Raw genomic sequence first — 21,387 nt, forward strand, 5'->3', positions numbered from 1 at the left:
GGGTATTTACGTAAAAAGGAAGATATTAAAGAAGACTATGTAACCCTCAGCACAAATTATGTCTGTGAGCCCAAAAGAAGCGAGGGAGCCTGTAGACAGTCTACTGATGCCGTCGTTCTATGATACCAGCCCCCGGTATCATGATATGATTGGTTAAATCGCTGATTGTTGACATCTTAGAGATAAATATTTCACAGATCTTTATTAAATACGGTTGACCTCACACTACTCCTACGGTTAAAGACTTTGCCGTTCTCTTTTAATATTCGGCCTCTTGACCTTTCATTATTTCACAGGTGATTCTAAAGGGTACTTTAAGCTCTGTTATGAGGAGGAATTTTAAGTAGAGTGGAGCCGTCTGACTGTGCTATAGAAAAATTTTTTGAGTTCAAAGGCGTGGTTCCCGGACTTTCCGCTGTTATCTACATGTCGCTTCGCAGAATTCGACACCTCTAACATTTGCTTATAATTTCTTTAGACTCATTTCAGTATTGCAAAATATATTTTAAACTCTCTAAATATTGGCTCTGGAGGGACAAAGTTTGAAATATTCCGTGAACATGTTACTTACTTGGGCATGGGTCGCACTAGAGCGTTTTTTTTTTTTTTTTGGTCGGTCCGAAAAGACCCAAAAATATCGGCATTGTTCATTTTTTGGGGGTTCGTTTTCCGGTCGCACATGAAGCCACACGACAGGCTATCTTTAAAACGGGGAACGGGGAATCGGGGAATGGGAATGGGGAATGGGAATGGGGAATGGGGAATGGGGAACGGGGAACGGGGAATCTTTAAAATGGGGAATCTTTAAAAGCGGGAATCTTTAAAATGGGGAATCTTTAAAAGCGGGAATCTTTAAAATGAGGAATCTTTAAAAGCGGGAATCTTTAAAATGGGGAATCTTTAAAAGCGGGAATCTTTAAAACGGGGAATCTTTAAAAGCGGGAATCTTTAAAATGGGGAATCTTTAAAAGCGGGAATCTTTAAAATGAGGAATCTTTAAAAGCGGGAATCTTTAAAACGGGGAATCCTTAAAAGCGGGAATCTTTAAAACGGGGAATCTTTAAAATGGGGAATCTTTAAAATGGGGAATCTTTAAAAGCGGGAATCTTTAAAACGGGGAATCTTTAAAAGCGGGAATCTTTAAAATGGGGAATCTTTAAAAGCGGGAATCTTTAAAACGGGGAATCTTTAAAAGCGGGAATCTTTAAAACGGGGAATCTTTAAAAGCGGGAATCTTTAAAACGGGGAATCTTTAAAAGCGGGAATCTTTAAAATGGGGAATCTTTAAAATGGGGAATCTTTAAAATGGGGAATCTTTAAAATGGGGAATCTTTAAAATGGGGAATCTTTAAAATGGGGAATCTTTAAAATGGGGAATCTTTAAAATGGGGAATCTTTAAAATGGGGAATCTTTGAAATGGGGAATCTTTAAAATGGGGAATCTTTAAAATGGGGAATCTTTAAAATGGGGAATCTTTAAAAGCGGGAATCTTTAAAAGCGGGAAAAATGGGGAATCTTTAAAAGCGAGAATCTCTGGGAATTATTATTCATTGTAATTATATCGCACGCTAAAGTATATATGTTTAGCGGGCTACTTAAGCGGTTCAAATCTCGATTCTTACTCTTTGAGATCTGCTACACCGACCGAAGAATTGATCCGCCTGAAGAATTGAACTCCGGACTGTGACGTTTTTAAATCGAGTTTCGCAGCGATAGATATTTGTCCTAGCGTTATCAAGAACTACTGGAAAGACATGCTACTTAACGACAAAAATATGGCACGCACAATGGGTTCTTGGTTTTGTGATAGACTACGCTTGAATTGGCGGCCGAGAGAGCTGTAATGTTTGTTAAAAAGGTAATGTACTTCATGGAAATTGGCTATCTGAGCAGTATTAGAAAAAGTACTATTGTAATGATTATGATTTTCTCACGCTTTTGTGGCAAACTCAGTGACAGATGTTTCTGTTGGTTTCCGGCCAGCATGGCGTCTCCACACAAATCTCTTTAAATGTGGTAAAAAGTTTAAGTGTAAAATGGGGTTGACTAGCCTACACGACTTCTACGGTTCGTGACATTTGTACATTTGCCGTTCTCTGTTCGGTCACTCGACCTTTCTTGTCGCTTCACTCGTGTTCATGAAGGGCACTTCATGTTGTGTAATAAGGAGGAATTTTAAGTGAAGTTGAGCCGTTAGATCGTGCTATGGCAAACTTTTTTATAGGTCATAGGTCTGCGTGTTATCTGCATGTCGACTCGTTGAGTTTGACACCTCTGTAATTTGCCGTGTGTTTTTGCATTTTTTAGGCTCATTTCTATTGCAAGATATGCTTTTATAAGCTAAGGCGTTTGATAACGGCTTCCGGCACTAACATTTTGCTGGATCAATAATAGCAAACTTTAAAACAAACTTTTAAAGTGCCTGCATGATCCTTCCGTTGTTTGTCTGTTCCGGTTTGTTTTGCAAAATTTGGGAAAATTTTTGTCTAATGTGCTAATGTCCGTTTCATAATTATAGTGACATTATAGAAAATTCATGTCACGGGGCCTGTTTTTGGGTTATAAGCATTTAAATCTAACCGATTATAGTGTTGCTTTAGTACTCTGTTACTTGAAGAAAAAGACATGAATTTTATAACAAATAACTAGGCATTCGTTTGATACGTTTGGTTTAGCGTAAACTGCAAAGGACTGGTATTATTGATCCATCAAGGTATGAATGCTGGAAATACTATCCGCGGAAATAATTAGCCGCCACCTAAGAAGCAGGCGTTTCGTTATGTCACATACGCAATGCGTCGTATGGCACGCTAAAGAGGTGAAATGGTTTCCTACGAAAGGTCTAACACGACATAAGGGCAGGACCTTTGCAGTTAGCATAACTTAGGGGAAAAAAACGCATTTGTCTATTTTGTCATTTTAGGCAATGTTTTTTTAAGACCGCGTGCAAAGAAAAAAGATAACACTATCATGGCCATCTATAATACGTTCCTGCGTAGGCAATCACATTGCATAGATGTCATTTGGTCACGCACTCACAACATAGACGCTTAGTTTGCATGGTGCTAGTTATTTAGTTGAATTACATTTCGTGTTCTGTTCGGTTATCAGCAACGTTCTTGTTCGTTAATTATAATAATTTGTAAATTTCAGTGATGTATAAGAAAAGCTGAAAACACGAGTTTTCTTCTTGAGGACAATTTAATGCGGACTTGTTTTAATGAAGAATATGTTATTTATTTGTTTCTGGGGACGCGTGAAACTTCCCAGTAACGAGGTGCAGTACAGAATCTGGGAAAAGAAAGAAAGTAAACATGCTAAGACTCCCGCCTGGATTCAGGTCACAGCCATTTTTCTTATGCAAGATATACGGACAAACTTTTTACCACATTTAAAGAGATTTGTATGGAGACGCCATGATGGCCGGAAACCAACAGAAACATCTGTCACTGAGTTTGCCACAAAAGCGTGAGAAAATCATAATCATTACAATAGTACTTTTTCTAATACTGTTCAGATAGCCAATTTCCATGAAGTACATCACCTTTTTAACAAACATTACAGCTCTCTCGGCCGCCATGTAAAGTTCACGTCACGCAAAGCTTAGAAATTCAAGCGTAGTCTATCACAAAACCAAGAACCCATTGTGCGTGCCATATTTTTGTCGTTAAGTAGCATGTCTTTCCAGTAGTTCTTGATAACGCTAGGACAAATATCTATCGCTGCGAAACTCGATTTAAAAACGTCACAGTCCGGAGTTCAATTCTTCAGGCGGATCAATTCTTCGGTCGGTGTAGCAGATCTCAAAGAGTAAGAATCGAGATTTGGACCGCTTAAGTAGCCCGCTAAACATATATGCTTTAGCGTGCGATATAATTACAATGAATAATTATTCCCAGAGATTCTCGCTTTTAAAGATTCCCCATTTTTCCCGCTTTTAAAGATTCCCGCTTTTAAAGATTCCCCATTTTAAAGATTCCCCATTTCAAAGATTCCCCATTTTAAAGATTCCCCATTTTAAAGATTCCCCATTTTAAAGATTCCCCATTTTAAAGATTCCCCATTTTAAAGATTCCCCATTTTAAAGATTCCCCATTTTAAAGATTCCCCCATTTTAAAGATTCCCCATTTTAAAGATTCCCCATTTTAAAGATTCCCCATTTTAAAGATTCCCCATTTTAAAGATTCCCGCTTTTAAAGATTCCCCATTTTAAAGATTCCCGCTTTTAAAGATTCCTCATTTTAAAGATTCCCGCTTTTAAAGATTCCCCGTTTTAAAGATTCCCGCTTTTAAAGATTCCTCATTTTAAAGATTCCCGCTTTTAAAGATTCCCCATTTTAAAGATTCCCGCTTTTAAAGATTCCCCATTTTAAAGATTCCCGCTTTTAAAGATTCCCCGTTTTAAAGATTCCCGCTTTTAAAGATTCCTCATTTTAAAGATTCCCGCTTTTAAAGATTCCCCGTTTTAAAGATTCCCGCTTTTAAAGATTCCCCATTTTAAAGATTCCCGCTTTTAAAGATTCCCCGTTTTAAAGATTCCCGCTTTTAAAGATTCCCCGTTTTAAAGATTCCCGCTTTTAAAGATTCCCCATTTTAAAGATTCCCGCTTTTAAAGATTCCCCATTTTAAAGATTCCCGCTTTTAAAGATTCCCGCTTTTAAAGATTCCCGCTTTTAAAGATTCCCCATTTTAAAGATTCCCCGTTCCCCGTTCCCCATTCCCCATTCCCATTCCCCGATTCCCCGTTCCCCGATTCCCCGTTCCTCGTTTTAAAGATAGCCTTCCTGCGTAGGCAATCACATTGCATAGATGTCATTTGGTCACGCACTCACAACATAGACGCTTAGTTTGCATGGTGCTAGTTATTTAGTTGAATTACATTTCGTGTTCTGTTCGGTTATCAGCAACGTTCTTGTTCGTTAATTATAATAATTTGTAAATTTCAGTGATGTATAAGAAAAGCTGAAAACACGAGTTTTCTTCTTGAGGACAATTTAATGCGGACTTGTTTTAATGAAGAATATGTTATTTATTTGTTTCTGGGGACGCGTGAAACTTCCCAGTAACGAGGTGCAGTACAGAATCTGGGAAAAGAAAGAAAGTAAACATGCTAAGACTCCCGCCTGGATTCAGGTCACAGCCATTTTTCTTATGCAAGATATACGGACAAACTTTTTACCACATTTAAAGAGATTTGTATGGAGACGCCATGATGGCCGGAAACCAACAGAAACATCTGTCACTGAGTTTGCCACAAAAGCGTGAGAAAATCATAATCATTACAATAGTACTTTTTCTAATACTGTTCAGATAGCCAATTTCCATGAAGTACATCACCTTTTTAACAAACATTACAGCTCTCTCGGCCGCCATGTAAAGTTCACGTCACGCAAAGCTTAGAAATTCAAGCGTAGTCTATCACAAAACCAAGAACCCATTGTGCGTGCCATATTTTTGTCGTTAAGTAGCATGTCTTTCCAGTAGTTCTTGATAACGCTAGGACAAATATCTATCGCTGCGAAACTCGATTTAAAAACGTCACAGTCCGGAGTTCAATTCTTCAGGCGGATCAATTCTTCGGTCGGTGTAGCAGATCTCAAAGAGTAAGAATCGAGATTTGGACCGCTTAAGTAGCCCGCTAAACATATATGCTTTAGCGTGCGATATAATTACAATGAATAATTATTCCCAGAGATTCTCGCTTTTAAAGATTCCCCATTTTTCCCGCTTTTAAAGATTCCCGCTTTTAAAGATTCCCCATTTTAAAGATTCCCCATTTCAAAGATTCCCCATTTTAAAGATTCCCCATTTTAAAGATTCCCCATTTTAAAGATTCCCCATTTTAAAGATTCCCCATTTTAAAGATTCCCCATTTTAAAGATTCCCCATTTTAAAGATTCCCCATTTTAAAGATTCCCCATTTTAAAGATTCCCCATTTTAAAGATTCCCCCATTTTAAAGATTCCCCATTTTAAAGATTCCCCATTTTAAAGATTCCCCATTTTAAAGATTCCCCATTTTAAAGATTCCCGCTTTTAAAGATTCCCCATTTTAAAGATTCCCGCTTTTAAAGATTCCTCATTTTAAAGATTCCCGCTTTTAAAGATTCCCCGTTTTAAAGATTCCCGCTTTTAAAGATTCCTCATTTTAAAGATTCCCGCTTTTAAAGATTCCCCATTTTAAAGATTCCCGCTTTTAAAGATTCCCCATTTTAAAGATTCCCGCTTTTAAAGATTCCCCGTTTTAAAGATTCCCGCTTTTAAAGATTCCTCATTTTAAAGATTCCCGCTTTTAAAGATTCCCCGTTTTAAAGATTCCCGCTTTTAAAGATTCCCCATTTTAAAGATTCCCGCTTTTAAAGATTCCCCGTTTTAAAGATTCCCGCTTTTAAATATTCCCCATTTTAAAGATTCCCGCTTTTAAAGATTCCCCATTTTAAAGATTCCCGCTTTTAAAGATTCCCCATTTTAAAGATTCCCGCTTTTAAAGATTCCCGCTTTTAAAGATTCCCGCTTTTAAAGATTCCCGCTTTTAAAGATTCCCCATTTTAAAGATTCCCCGTTCCCCGTTCCCCGTTCCCCATTCTCCATTCCCATTCCCCGATTCCCCGTTCCCCGATTCCCCGTTCCCCGTTTTAAAGATAGCCCACACGAGAAGGCTAAATTCTTGTGTTAACACTGATAAAACGTTTTTGTAAACAATGATGCTTTCCCGTGAAGGCATACTGCCCATCAATTTTCTTAAATAAACACGCAGTTGACATGTTTAATGAATTTCTGTTTTCTTTGGGCGATTCTGGAAAAATCTGCCTGCCCCACCCATACACTACGGCGCCTTTGATCTTTTTGGTCCACTGACAAATTTTTCCAAATTTTGCTTGTAGGGGTCGCATTAGGAAAAACTCCAATTTTGACCCAATTTTTGGTTAGACAAACAGAATTCGCTTTAGTGCGACCCATGCCTTGCACTCAATACTATAACGCCTGGCCTGGCTGAATGATTAGGTCGATTACATCTGTTTGCCGGTACATGTACAGAAAATGTAGCTTCTCGACAGGTCTACTGAATTACCTCATTGATTGATTTGTTGCAGGCTTATGACAAACGGCGGATCTGTCGCGCCCCGATAGCTTCGCTCTCCGAATTATTCTGTTTCGCGCTCGCCAATTTTGTTTTCTGTCCTCGCCGGGAGCCTTTTGGAAGGCTAAAAGATTTTATTCTTCATCTTAACACTTACACAAAACATTGATAGTAATGATTTTAACAATAAAACTGCATTGACGCGCTGCACGAATTATTTTGTGTTGTGGACAATCAGTCAAACGGTGCAAGACGTTATAGTTGCTGTTCCACTAGACTTTTTGCCCACAGGAAAGAAGGTCCTCATCCGAGGGGAGTATGTGTTTTGTGTGTGACCTTTATTCCCACAGTGAAACTCCCCATGGGAAATCACTAGGGTTTCTCTATGGTTTATCTAACCACAAGGGTTGATTAACCAATCGGGGGGAAGGAAATGGTAAAAACAGGAAACCGCGGCACACGCTGGGCAAATTTTTGTGGTGTTGCGCTGTAATTGCGCAAAGTATGGCCAGCATTCGTGGTTAATTTTGATTACTTGATTACTTTCAGTGGCGCATAGTTTTGTACAACGTTTTCTTTTCATTGCAACTTTAGACCAGAATATGCAAACAAGATGCGGCGTTATACAACGGCCGTTTATTCCAGCGAAATCGAGAGCAGAGTTATCAAAATCCAGCACCGGCCGGAAACGCTCCACATCCCTAGTATTTAATGGTAATTGCAGAAGCCTTCTACGCATTCTTCTTTTAAAAAGGAATATTTAGATCGCTGAATCAACCGAAAAAAACGTCTGCAAGTAAACCATACGTTTCGCGGTTAGCGATTTCCTCGAAGAATGAAATTTCCCCGTAAACACTGCCAGGTCAAAAGTTGACCTCGGGTATCTATTTGGATTGTTTGCAATGTAACCAGAAAATATGACCTGACCGGAAACCCAAGCTGATCCCATTGGGAAACCTCGGGCAAAAGGTGTGTACCGCAACCAACAAAAGGTTTGATCTTTGACACCTTGACGCCTTTAGAAAATAGATTCAGTGGATATTGTCGTGCGCTGAAGGAGATGCTTTTAGCAACAAAACACTCGTCCTCATATTACCTGAATTTTGTCATTGCTGCGTCAGAAGATTTGTCAAATTTGGAAAATTTGGGTTTCGGAATAAAAGAACATCAAAATGCAAGCGCAGGCGGCATGTCAAAGACAGCTAAAGCGCTGCTGATGCGAAGGATGGGGTTTGTTATCAGTAGGGGAAAAATAAGTAAAAAATCAAAGGAGAACTTTGAAGAAGTCGTATATACATTCCTTAGAAAATGGAGAGCTCTGCTTCTACCAGCTACTATATGCTATTTACATTTCTAGTATAATTAGTTTTTTGATATTTCCGACCACTCGTTGAGCCGGTTAAACAAGATGTTATGTAACGTCAAAAGGCTGTCATTTGTTACTGGATATCAATGCGACCCCTCTTTGCCATAAACTGGTGGACGTATAAAATAGCGCCTTGAGAAAAACGTCAAAAGAAACCGAAGTGCTAACTCGGAGCACTTATGAAAATCAAACAAACATGATTTTTTTAGCCATTAAACTGTCAAATAAACCAATGCATGTTTTAAAATGTTGGATCGAAACAGTCGCTATTAACGTACTGCCAAAAGCAGACGCGCCCGATTATAATTTATCTACAATGTCCATATAACCAAAACTTTTTCGAGTTTAATACATTGTCTCAATCTCGGCATGCCATGTCCCAGAATTCTCAAAAAGATCTTGAAAAGTATTCCTTGTCATTCGGAGCTGCCTTCTGAAGAATTCACCTGGGATAGTACGGTCAAGATGCGACGCTTTCAAAATTAAAAAAACCGCAGTTTCTTTTCCCACGACTTGCTGATTTCTTCCCAAACAGCCTAAGGTTACCTGCCATCAGGCTTTTTTTTTTTTCGTGTTTTTATTTTTGCTGTAAAAAGAACGCCTGATCGCAGGTTATGCCTAGTGCGATCCTTGCTTAGTGTAAAAAAAAGTCTGTTATTAGGTGTCGGCAAGGCCAAATTAAGACCGGAACCCAAGCCGACTTATATGTTTTATAAACATTTGCAAGACTTTTACAGCTACAATAATTCAAAATTTGACCATTTTTAAGCGCCCTTCGTTTGTACTGGTATGAAAGCTAACCCGGTATCATGTTAATCAAACATTCTTCAGTTATTTCGTATTTAGAGAAGAAGTGACCTGAGAGAGTTTTTTTTCCAAGTTAAGGTCATCCTATCTGGTCATCGGTGTGCAACGATATTTTCGCGCCAATGTTAAATAAATTAATTTTCAACCCGTGCGTGCTGGCAGAACAAGAGTACTTCTCGCAGTTGCCCTTGTTCCGCTTCGAGAAGGAGTAGACTTATGGCAAGCCTGAAAAAAAGAACTGTTATTCTGGGGTCACGTGCCGCTCAAGAAACGCGATAAAATCTCGCTGCTTTGCATCGCGATGTAGTTCTTTCGGGATTTGCGCCAAAATTGGGAAAAAATACAAAAGCCAAAAAATTGCATCGTTTGCTACCCTTGAAATCCAAGCTACCTTTTTCTTAAAACAAGCTTTGTAAATGTAGAAACAACGGAATGTTAAGCTACGTATAAAATCTTGTTTCTCTCCCTGCTTGGGACGCGTTCAAACCAAACTCATACAAATAAACTATATATATGCGCGCGCTATTAAGCTAAGACTAACCTGATTGGAAATCATAGAAATGAAGCACGAAAGTCGCTCAGAGAATTCCACCCTTCAGACTTCAAGACGAAAATTTTGTAGCAAAACATCAGGAACACCCAAGGGAACGGTGGAATATCTTTTCGGAAGAATTGTAAAATCAAAGGAAACGACAGCTCATAAGTTCAGCTAATAAGATTTCGTTCTCTTAAAGTTTGTGCCACATTACCAATATTCTAAAAAATCCGAGCAGAACGAACTGTTCCGTTTTCCATAAATATAGCAGTATCATAAATATAACAGTATCAATAGCTTAAAAACGATATAGCGAAAAACAAAACAACTACAATCCGCGACTTTTGCTTAAATGTCCCGGTCTGTCTGTCTGTCTGTCTGTCTGTCTGTCTGTCTGTCGATGTATTGTAAGCACGCACTCAAGATGAACTGTTCGCGATATGATGAGAATACTTGTGTCTAGAATTTGATTTAAATTTAAATACTCAGTGTATATAAGCTTACTAGTTGCACTAGTAAACATGTTGCATCAAAAGTAGACGGCGCGCATAAGCATTTGTCAAAGACGACATTATTCCCGGTACTATTGCAAAGACATAAAACAGCATGCAAGACTGGCATACCTCAGTAAATGGTCTTTAGCTGCCGTAGCGTCACACAAACCGATTCTGACGATTGCTGAAACAAAATTGTAAACATCTAAATAAGTAAATCAAGAATTTTCGAAATGTGTTAAACAACAAAGAAGATCTGGTTGTCTAAACGGAAAGCGCACCAAGAAGATAATGCACATAAAATTAATTGTTATCCAACTTGGTCGGAACAATAACGGCAAATACAGAATAGTAGAATGGGTCTAAAACTACACAGCTAACAGACAAGAGAAAGCACAAGAAACTTACCTTGTTGAAATAAAATCAACTCTCTTATTGAGTTCCCGACTCTGTAGAGCGCTGTAACCAAAAGCTTTTGCTGTGACGTGACCGCGCCTGCAGTAGCAACGTTTTCGCTTTCCAAGTTGACAGCTCAACTGTCACACAGGGGTTATATAACAGCTGGGTAATATGACGTAGCGCATGCCTGGATAGACGAATCGTAAGTGACCATATCACTAGGCGGCACCCTGAGTCCATTCTTCGCGCGAAATGCCTTCGGTTTTTGCATGCTAATTTCCCGGGGCTAATTTTCCAGAGTGGCGGCTGGTAATGGAGCTAGTCTGCCAGGGAAAAACCTCACATTAAAATTTACCAGCTAGATTCATGCCAAAAATGCGCATTTTCCAGCTAGGATAAGCTTCCGAGTTTAAACCAGTAAGCAAGCAATTTGTTTTGAAGCGGGCTTCCCAGCAAGTTCCATGCCAATGCTTAAGAATCCCAGCCAGCGCACTAAGCCCTGCGGAGCGGATATTTTGTATATCGGCTCCGGTGAGCACTCCTGAAATTTCTACAGTGGTACGCTTTCAAGTCTTAATAATTATTTATTTAAAAAGTAGTATATTTTATTCTTACGAGACCCTACTTGTGCCTTTTCGCCAAAGAAAGTGTAAATCCCCTTTGAGGTCTTCAAGTTGATTACAATTCCTTCTTCAATTTTTTTAAACTTCCCGGCGCGTTCTGGGTATTGACAGGTTCTGGGGGACTGCCAATACCTGCCACGGTTGTTTCTGTGTTTTGGACATGCAGTCATCTCTTTAACCTTGCTCGCACTGAGGTCAAATAGGCCAACCCGAGCGAGAATTAGGTCGATCTCAGTGATATTCTCGCGTGACAAGTGACATCTGCGAAGGTGATTACTAATTTCCCCCACACATTCGCGGAGAAAAATTATATTTTCTTCGCCTCTATTTGGCCCACAATGCTCGTTTAAGATCACAGAAAAAGAGCAAGTTTTCTCCACTGACATAATCTTGCTAGCATAACTGCTTCGCAAGCACTTTGTTTATCGATTATCCATTGATTTGCTCAGTTACGAAGTTTGTTGATACGGTCAGCGGCAGTTCTTGAAACGAACAAACATGGCGACTGGTATTTCAAACGTAATTACTCGATTTCTTTTTACTTTTGACGCTACTGGTGCATTCGTCTACCGGAAAAATTGTTGATTCGATTACCTACACTCATTTCACGGAACTAATTAGAAACATTGAATATTTTGAGATGACAGTCACACAAGATTGAGGAATCGAACACAGCTTCCTGTGCTGGTCGTAACAATGGAATGATAGCCGAAAAAGTGGAAATCATGTCATGATGCCATGAACGTAAAGCGGTGGAAATTTAAAGGTGACATTTTGAATTTTCTTCCTTAGCTGTGATACCAGGTCATCTTCGTTTCTGAATAAGACAAAAAATTTGAAAATTTATGTACTTAGCGTAGTGGTCGTGCTATTTGCGTAGATGACCAGTTGCTGAATTTAAGACAATTTACTCCGTAGCTATCCTTTCATATACTCCAGTGCCAATAAATTTTATTCGATGGTTCCAAGGGTCTATCTTAATACTTTTCAGAAAAATGCAATAGGTTCTCCGAATAAGTCAGAATTATGAGAAATTTCGCTTTTCGCTACGCCACTTGGCCCGCTTCTTGAAAACGGCGTTGACATTGTCCTGTTTAAATGATTACAATGTTAGTAATTTTCCGTACTCAGGTTTGATTTTACCATTTGTTTAAGTGCAATGATGTATCTAATAGTGGTGTAATTCTTATCTTCGTGCGCTAAATATACGCTCGGCAGCAAGCATCTCAATGAGGGCTAATTTAGGCTTCGTGAAAGGCCCAATTTGAGGGTTTCGGGTATCGATCACATTCTCCTCAAAATCTCGACTATTATCAAGAACAAAAACCAAAGAAATGTATTTTCTTTTACCTTATATAACCCTTGTTTCGTGGAGAAATTTTGAAGGAAATCAAAATTTTGATCCGAATTAAGTGGTCGATTCTTAGGCGGACAGCCTCTTAAGTTGATAATTATTTGGACTTAGTATACGACGTAGTGATTTTTCTTTTTCTTTTCGAAAACAGCAATGTTTGATAAAGTTATCAGTATTCAAAATATAGACTCCATTAGACTAGATCGACTACAGTTTGAAGCACGCGTGCAAAACGGTTACATGCATGCACGAACGATGGGAGTCGACGCCATTTTGGCGAAAATAACTCCTGAGTGGTCCATAGGTAGCAGACCATATCATAAACAAGAAGGAACTTATATGAACTAATCAGATTGCTCCTCTACATCACTGAGCAGTGCGCCGCGTGTAATAACATTTTGTGTATCCATTTAATGGGAATATTTACTTAGCTGTTTCTCTATCGAAAATGGCACGATCCCGCTGGGCCAAAGATAATACTTTGAGGTTGCGCGGCCGACCGCGAAATTGACGTCCCCTCCTTGTTCGGCGGCTTCTCGTTGCGCTGGAGTAAACACCATATCACCTTCTAACAGTCTGATGGCTTCGATACTAATGATTTGCCCTAAATAATACGGTATGCTGTTAGTTGAGAGTTTGTTGATGACGAAGGATAAAGGACAACTATATTAATGCTTCGTTTTGTCAAACGACACTTAGACCTCGTCCACACTACGCCGGGGGAAGGCTTCACTCTGAAAACGCATCAAATGTTTTCCGTCCACACTACGCCGAAAGAATTTGAAAACGGTCATCGGTCATTTTGGATTTGTGTTTGAACAAAAATCGGCGATGCCATCGTTTCCGGAGAGGTTCCGTTTTAAAAATGTTTTTCGTCTACATGAAAACGAAAAGCCGGCGTTTTCCAATTCATCGGGTTTGAAGAGCGTTTTGGAAGAGCTCCGTTTTCGTGACGGATTAGTGTGGACGGTGGGCTTAAACGTAGAAATAAAGTTCGGTTTTCAGACTCCTTCGGCGTAGTGTGGAAGGGGATTAAAATCATGGAAGAATATGTTAAGTTACTAGTATGCCTATCCGTGTCAGGCGTTATATTCACTTATATGACCTTGACGAAATGTTTCAAATTATCACCGGACTCTCTTTAAACGTTTTTAATACTGCCTATTAAATTATTTTGAAGCGGTAATTGCATTAGGAACTAATAAAGTACTAAGAACTAAGTACGATAAAATTACTGAATACGTTCCGACGGAATTACCAAATCAAAGGATATTTCAATACGTATGATAATTGCATGTTGATAAAAGTTGGCAATCTTTACGTCTGTAGTTTTAAGCTGTTCTTTCAGTCTTTATATAATCATACCTGTAACTAGTAGTAGTAGCCTATATGTAAAGTTTAAGACAGGAAAACGATGCGCCATTTTTCGATCCAGTAGCTGTTTAAAATCAAGGAGGAACTCACGGTCTGAATTGATATGTAACCCTTACCACATGTCCCAAAACAAACAAGAGTTCCCAAAGTGCGGGGTTTTTATATAGAAAAAAAAAACTGTCAAATAACTAAATAGAGGGTTGTCTTTCAGGAGGCTCTATTACATCCATATATTTGCCTTTAGATTATAAGGATTTACCTTTGCTAAAGCTCTTTTGTTGAATTGTTTTTATTTCTATATTAAAAGTAAATAAAGCTGGCATATGAACAAACGCGTCAACATGAAAAAGACATGAAAAGCAACAAAAATTAGTCATAGCCGTGAGTTTTCAGCGATTCCTAAACTGGAATACCAAAGATATTTCCATTGATAAAAAGTGTAATTCGTATATTTCAAATGTAAAAAAAAACCACTTTTTTTCCACTTTTTCGTTTTCGTTTAATCTTTAAAGTTTAGCTAAATTTCGATAAAATGAATTACACTATTTGGCGTTTGAATGTCATGACGTTATTGTAACGTTTGGCAAAGGCCAAATTTTGCGAGCACTTTTAAATAGAATGGGACCATTTGATACCCCTAATGCTGGATTTTTCTCCCGGTCGTAGAGGGCAAAATTAAGCCGCTTTCTTCTTTCAAATTATTTCTGTCCATTATTGAGATAAACTGTTGCCCATTTCTGAGAAACACTTCTCTAGAGGATAACACGGCATATTTTGGACAAATTGTTCATTGTGAGAGATGGAAACTCTTATATGCCTAGAGCAAAATTTATTTGGCGGAAAAAACCAGATGCCTGGCGAGAGAGACCTGGATTCAAACTCACGACACCCAGATCTCATGGAAGGTGTCGACTCTCGGTGGCATTTCGGTTTACTACTCCGTCATTTGAAGCTTGTCAACAAATACGATCATTTAAAGACGCAATTATGTACACAACTTAAGCAGTTGTCAAATAACCCGGCGTTATTTTCATAACTGTTGGTGCAAAATGAGTGATGAACAACGAATTTTACTGTCCTGCCGAACTGTCAGATGCACAACTACTTCAGCCACCAAAGTATACTCCGAGAGCACTGAAAGAAAGTCAACACTCTTCACAAAAAAGTGGTCTCATGATAAAATGCTTATTGACTGAGTGAGATCGGGCCGGACGGGAAAATATTTTCCTGTCCAGCCCTCAAACTCATTTAATAAGTACATAATCCTACCGCTGTATTGTAGTTAAAAATACATTTCCTTTATATCAGCTCTAAATAGCTTAATGATTTGTGAGATGAAGTATTGTAATTAATTTCCAGTCTTGCTGACGTACAGGTTAAAAGCTCCACGAAACTTCAAGTTATGGCTAAACTATCCTTACTGATGATATCATTGGTTTATCTAAACTTGTTTTCTTTCGTCTCCTTGGTGTGTCTAGTTTTTGTCTAAACGATCCCGTAAACCCAAACAGGTTTACAATTATGGTATTTAACTGGAAACCTTCGAGCTAATATTTTCAGTAGAATCAGCAGATGTGTTCACGGTAAAAGCAGAGAAGCAGAGCTCGAAAGTACAACAGCCATTCACATTCCTGATACAACACACGAGAGAGCATTGGTCCCCCCCTTGCGTGAGCGGGTTAGCCATGCTCCAACTGCCCAACAATATTATTTGAGAAATAAAAAACATTCACCGTGTTTCTATCGAGTTTTAGTAGCCACTCAGATGTTCTCTATTGGAAATCCGCGAATCTGATTGGTTCTCTCATCGTTTGCTATTTAAGCAATAGATCACTCTTTCTATGGGTTTACCGGCACAATAAACCACTCAGGATATTGCGAGACCTGGCCCCGGTTGTTCGAAAGCCGATTAAAATAACCCGAGGTTAGCGGTTAATCTGCGATTAAATTTCCTTTTCCCGGGATAACTAATCGAGGTATAAAATGGTGTTCCTGAAAACAGATTTAATCTTCGATTAACTATCCTTCGATTAAACTCGGATTAAGCCGGTAAGCGTTGGTATAAGGTCCCAGTGGGGTTAGCAAGGGTCACCAATGCTCTCCCCGTAAATGCTGAGAAATGCCTTTCCGTCTAATATAGGCTCTGCCAGCGAAGTCATATGTCGCACGTCCTCGTTTTCGTAGCCCCTGGTAATGCTAGCAGTAGCTAGCAGCTGAGCGACAGTGGCAAAAGGCGAGTGTTCGGCGCCTTCAAATAACCGGAATCTGTGACTAAGGGAAGGAAAACCCCGACAGAAAAACCCTGGCCCTCCAGGTTGGGGGTTGGGCGTGAGGCCAATCACCTCACCCCATAAAACATTGTGATTACGGAAACTGGAATCTCGATGTATACAGGCTACAATGGGTGTAGTACAACGACATGCCGGACCCCAGACGATGCCTTTGTTAGCTGGGTAGACGGAAGTATGACGACTATGGGTGAAAGCCGAAAGGGGGCCCATTCTCCGAACAGCTCGTTGGCAAACCCCAAAACTAAGGTAAAGGTGGGATGTTGGAACATAACGGAAACGGGGTCGACCGCGGACTGTCGAAAGGGAGCTGGAAAAGGAAGGTTTAAGAACATGGGCAGCAGCAGCATCGGCTGCGGAGGACAGAACAGCCTGGAGACAGAGAGCTTACGGCCCAATTCTCCACTTGGAGAACGGATAAATGATGATGAAGCCGGTAAAACCGGTCCGCGGTGGGAGAAAATGATGTAGCGCTAGGGGAGGGAAGGGATAATCGACGGCTCCTACAAAATTCATACGAACTTTAACTTGTCGTTGAATAAGGAGAAGAAAAAGAAAGCCCAAGTTTTGCATCTCAACTCTATTTCCTTTCTATAAATTCAGAATAGCCTCTATTCGGATGGTCTAATAAAGTAAGTTTGGCTAAGGGGAAATACTAGAAAAGAGGAAAGCCATCAACTAAGCAAAGAAGCGAAAACGGAGATTTATTATCTTAATTCTGCCGAATGTGATAAACAAATTTTTGAAGAACAAGTAAGGTCGCTTTAACTCCACTAATGATCTTTCATTTTACATAAGAGCGGCTAGTAAGCGACGATTTCTACCTCTGAGAGCAGAAATGTTGAAATTTCTTGCTTCCCCCCCGTCGTGTAAAAAATTCTGCGGATCAGCGAACAGCGGTCCGTCCGTGTTGTGAAAAATCGCGGGAAAACCGGACGTGGGATGACTCGTCCGTGAGAGAATAGTAACATCAATGCTGGAAAATTCGTTAGGTAGCCCGAATTGTTTTTCTTCCCTTACCGGGCCCGGCATTACAGCAAAATCAACAAACTGTAAGCTCGCCATTTTAATTTGTTTGTCCGCTTTTTCATCCGATTAGCGAGTTAATCCACCTCACTAGGTGTGTTAAATTTAACCCTTAGTTTAATCCTTGGATAGTACTAATCGCACTTTGAGGAACAGAATTTAATCGAAGGATAAATTAATTCCGTGGATTAGGAAGATTTAATCGTGGGTTAGCGCTAATCGGCTTTCGAACAACCGAGGCCAGGAGAAAAGCTTCTCGAGTTTTGATTTTGATTTTCGCTTTCTGGCCTTTCCACACCAAAGGCCGGCATTAGGTCAAAGTTGGGGAAATTTTCATCACCCTCTTCGGCCATTACGTGTGTTTACCGGTACAATTAAACATGGGTTTGGCAACTCTTTTGACCAAGCAAAGCGCGCGTAGTATCTCAGTTATTTTGAACTGATAGACAACGATCGCGTGCGCGCTGCTTTTGAAACTGAAAATCATCTTTAAATTAGGCTTAAAAATACACAAAATTGTAGGTTTTGTGCTGTAATCGTTTTGAGAGTGTCCACTAAAACAATTAGACCACTCGCCTTCGTTTTCTATGAGCGATAGTCAACTCGGTTACGTCTGTATTTGCTCATAGAAAACTCGGGCTCGTAGTTAGAAATCTCGAGGTCATAATCTTATTGATAATCAGCGTTCGTGTTTTCTTTGGGCTGTTTTCTAAAAAGTGTTGCAAAAATGTCGTGTAATTTCAAACAGAACATAAAATTTCTAAGCCTGAAAAGATATTTGTAAGCTGGAAAAAACTCGATGCATGCTTGTTTAAAATCTGTAAGCTTGTAAAATTATTGAAAAAGAGAGAAATCAAACAAACAGAAAAGATAATAATTTCATGGACGAAAATCAGAAATCCGAATGTTCGGGAAATACGTTTTTTTCGGATTTTGTGTCTATAATTTCGCATCACCCTTTGCAGGTAATTAAAAACAACTCGCAATTTAAAGTTCAAAAAGGCATTTTTGATATACTTGTCTCTAGCCTTTTTTAAATTTGATTTGGACTGGATTTTGGCGCTATATAAATGAATTCATTGGTTATTGGTCACAGGCAATTCTGGATTAAGGTTTTCCAAAAGAAAAACTATTTTGCGTGAATTAAGAAAAAATACACTTGACAGTTTCTGAGTCTAATAGATAAACATGAAAAGTTGGTGGCACGTCTGAAAAAATTATCTAGTTTTGGTTATAATAGACTTGGTGTACTCATCGGTTTTTTTGTTCTACTTTTTCTCGCCGTGGTTTTAGGATTTCGTTAAGTAATTTCTCACTAGCAGGGCTTTTATGTTAACTGTAATACGTTGTCGGGGAGATTTTAAAAGCTGTCTGAGAAAATTGTTATTTAATTCTATTCAGACAAAAGCGTACAAAAGCGTTTTGAAAAATATATTATTCAGTAACCTTTGCCCGGCCTGTTTTAAATGAGACGAGCAGGAAAAAAGGTCTGCTTATTTCGGTCTAGTTCAATGAGTTAGATGCAAACGGACAACGTCTGAAAAAGCACTTCATTATTCCACCATTAAAACAAACGACCAATATTAATCAAACAAGTTTCATGAGCTCTGAATAATAAAGTACGGCACACGGGAACTGCACTGACTTTCTAACACCAGACACCAACACCAGACTTTCTAACACCAGAGTTTTTTGTTTTAATCTAAATATTTTATTCCCAACCAGAGCATTACTTTTTAAAGTAGTTTCTTTTTTGTTATCAAAAATTTACTCACTTCCAGACATATTCAACTGGACCAAATTGACCCTGAGGAACCGCGACTTACATGTTATTAAATGGAAACATTTACTCCTTGCCACGATTGTCATAAGATTTCAGTTGGTCATTCGTCCTGCGATAAGCCTTGAATCTCTTGAAAAACTGACGTTTTTCACACGGCGTTCTGTTTAGTTCATCAATAACACTCTTTAGAGTATTCTTCTTAAAACCTTCCTATTTGTAAACTCGGCTCGGAGGGCTGGTTCACCCGAAGCGTAGTCCGTCATGACTGATTTGAGTACGGAAGATATGCGTTCACTGCCGTTTAAGCTCGTAATTTTATGTTTTAATTTAATCCTAGACCCATTCGGCAATAAGTTCCGCATACTGCTCAGTGGTCTGTCCCGAGGCGGACTGGGTGAATAGGCTCAATACCTCTATGTAAAAAAAAGTTGCTAATCTTTGTTCATTCGTTTGTGAGATTCGCACTCTCCATATTTTCCTCTCCCAATCCATATGTCGCCCTCTCTCGCTGGTTCTCTCTTTCGCCCTGCTCAGAAAGGGAACTTCGTTCGAGATTTCGTTCGCGGCTGAATCCCACACAGGTTCCGTCTCGGAACCGTTTGGTTGATGTACTCTGGCACAACCAGTAAATGGCGGTTAGAAGGACGGAAGTAACCGTGATAATCCACGTGATAAGCACTGGTAAATGTAAAGCAGCGATATCCACGGCTAAGTCTAGAATCGATAGCGTGAACGCCACCATAAATGAGAATATTATCAAGGTCCAACATGGCGTGAGTTTTTGGGAATTGAGCGCCTCTCGTATTGCCGGCATTTTGTAGTGTGACACAGTTCCGCAGAATTCTATTGCATTCGTGTGGGTTGAGGAATCACAAAAAGCCGCAACACTAACAGCTGAGGAACTTTGGGCAACTCTGAAGTTCCTTGCTTAACGCAGTCGAACTATCATATTAAACGTGTCAAAATATTGAAGGAAAACCCTTACTCGTGCTTTGAGTTCACAACAAAGCTTAATTTGAATATAATTTACATTTTATCTATGCCACAAAAAAGCGAATTCTTTATTTGCCTAACACGTGCTTTGCTAATAATGAAGTGTCGATGTACACCATATTTTAAGCCGCTGAAAGTGATATCTTTGTGTTCGCCGGTTAAGTTTTTTCCCTTAATTGCCTCGGGGTTCAATAACTGCCAAAGTACAATTCGAGACGATCAAGAAAAAAATTAAGTTGCAGATTAAAATTGTATTGTATCTAAAAGATTCTCAATAATTAATTAATTCATCCCTCACTGATTTTCTCGCCTTCTACCAACTTCGCCTTCGAACGAAAGTCACTGATTTTTGTCGCTGATAATAGTTGTGGTGAGACAGCCTTGTCTTAGAAAATGACACAGGAATTGCATTGTTAATAAAATACACATTCGGCCATAATTTGATATCCAACTTTACCAATAAACTATTAATCAACGTGCTGAGTTTTAAGACGAATGTCTTTCCTTTTTCATTTAATGTTATAGTGTGCTCACGGCAATGGACCTAAAGTGCAGGCAATTCTTAAATGAAAGCCGAGAAAACAAGGCACGTTTGAAACTGTGGAAAGAGTGAACGCTCCAATCCTTTCCATTCACCCGCAATAATGTTTCCATTTTGCTTTTTAAAATATATTTTTTTGCTCAATTTGAGTATATTTCAAAGCTAGCCGTCCAGCATTTTTATCTATGCAAATTCTACTTTGTGAAACCATCAAATTCCCCTAAAAATTCACATTAACAATTATGAAATGGTCTCAAAATTTCGCAATCTTGCCAGTTATGTTCCAAGCTAATTTTTCATGATTGACAAGTTGTCGTGACAGGGCCTAAAAATCTTAAGAGTGCTTGTATGCCACGAAGTACCTCGAAAAGAATTGAGCGTTTTTTTTTTAGTACAAACACTTTGATTTCGCCGATATTTGAATGACAATACAGATACACCCTAAGCCACACATTCATGCGAAAAATTCTTTGTCTGGACACATAAGCAAACGGACTCGCAAGTTGAAAACTTGGGTGTACTTGCGAGTCCGTTTGGCTAGTGCTTTAGCATGTATAAAGTATTGTTATTTACGTTTGGGCGCCATTTATGCAAAGTGTGTATCCTTGGACTTAAATGGCCTTTTTACACTGGGCAAGTTTTCTTTCACTTGTTTCCCAATCTTGTTGATTACGCATGCCTTTCCTGGTTAAAGCTTTTTTCACAACTTGCCTGGATATTTT

This window comes from Orbicella franksi, chromosome 2 (genome assembly GCF_964199315.1).
Source record: "Orbicella franksi chromosome 2, jaOrbFran1.1, whole genome shotgun sequence".
NCBI lineage: Eukaryota > Metazoa > Cnidaria > Anthozoa > Scleractinia > Merulinidae > Orbicella > Orbicella franksi.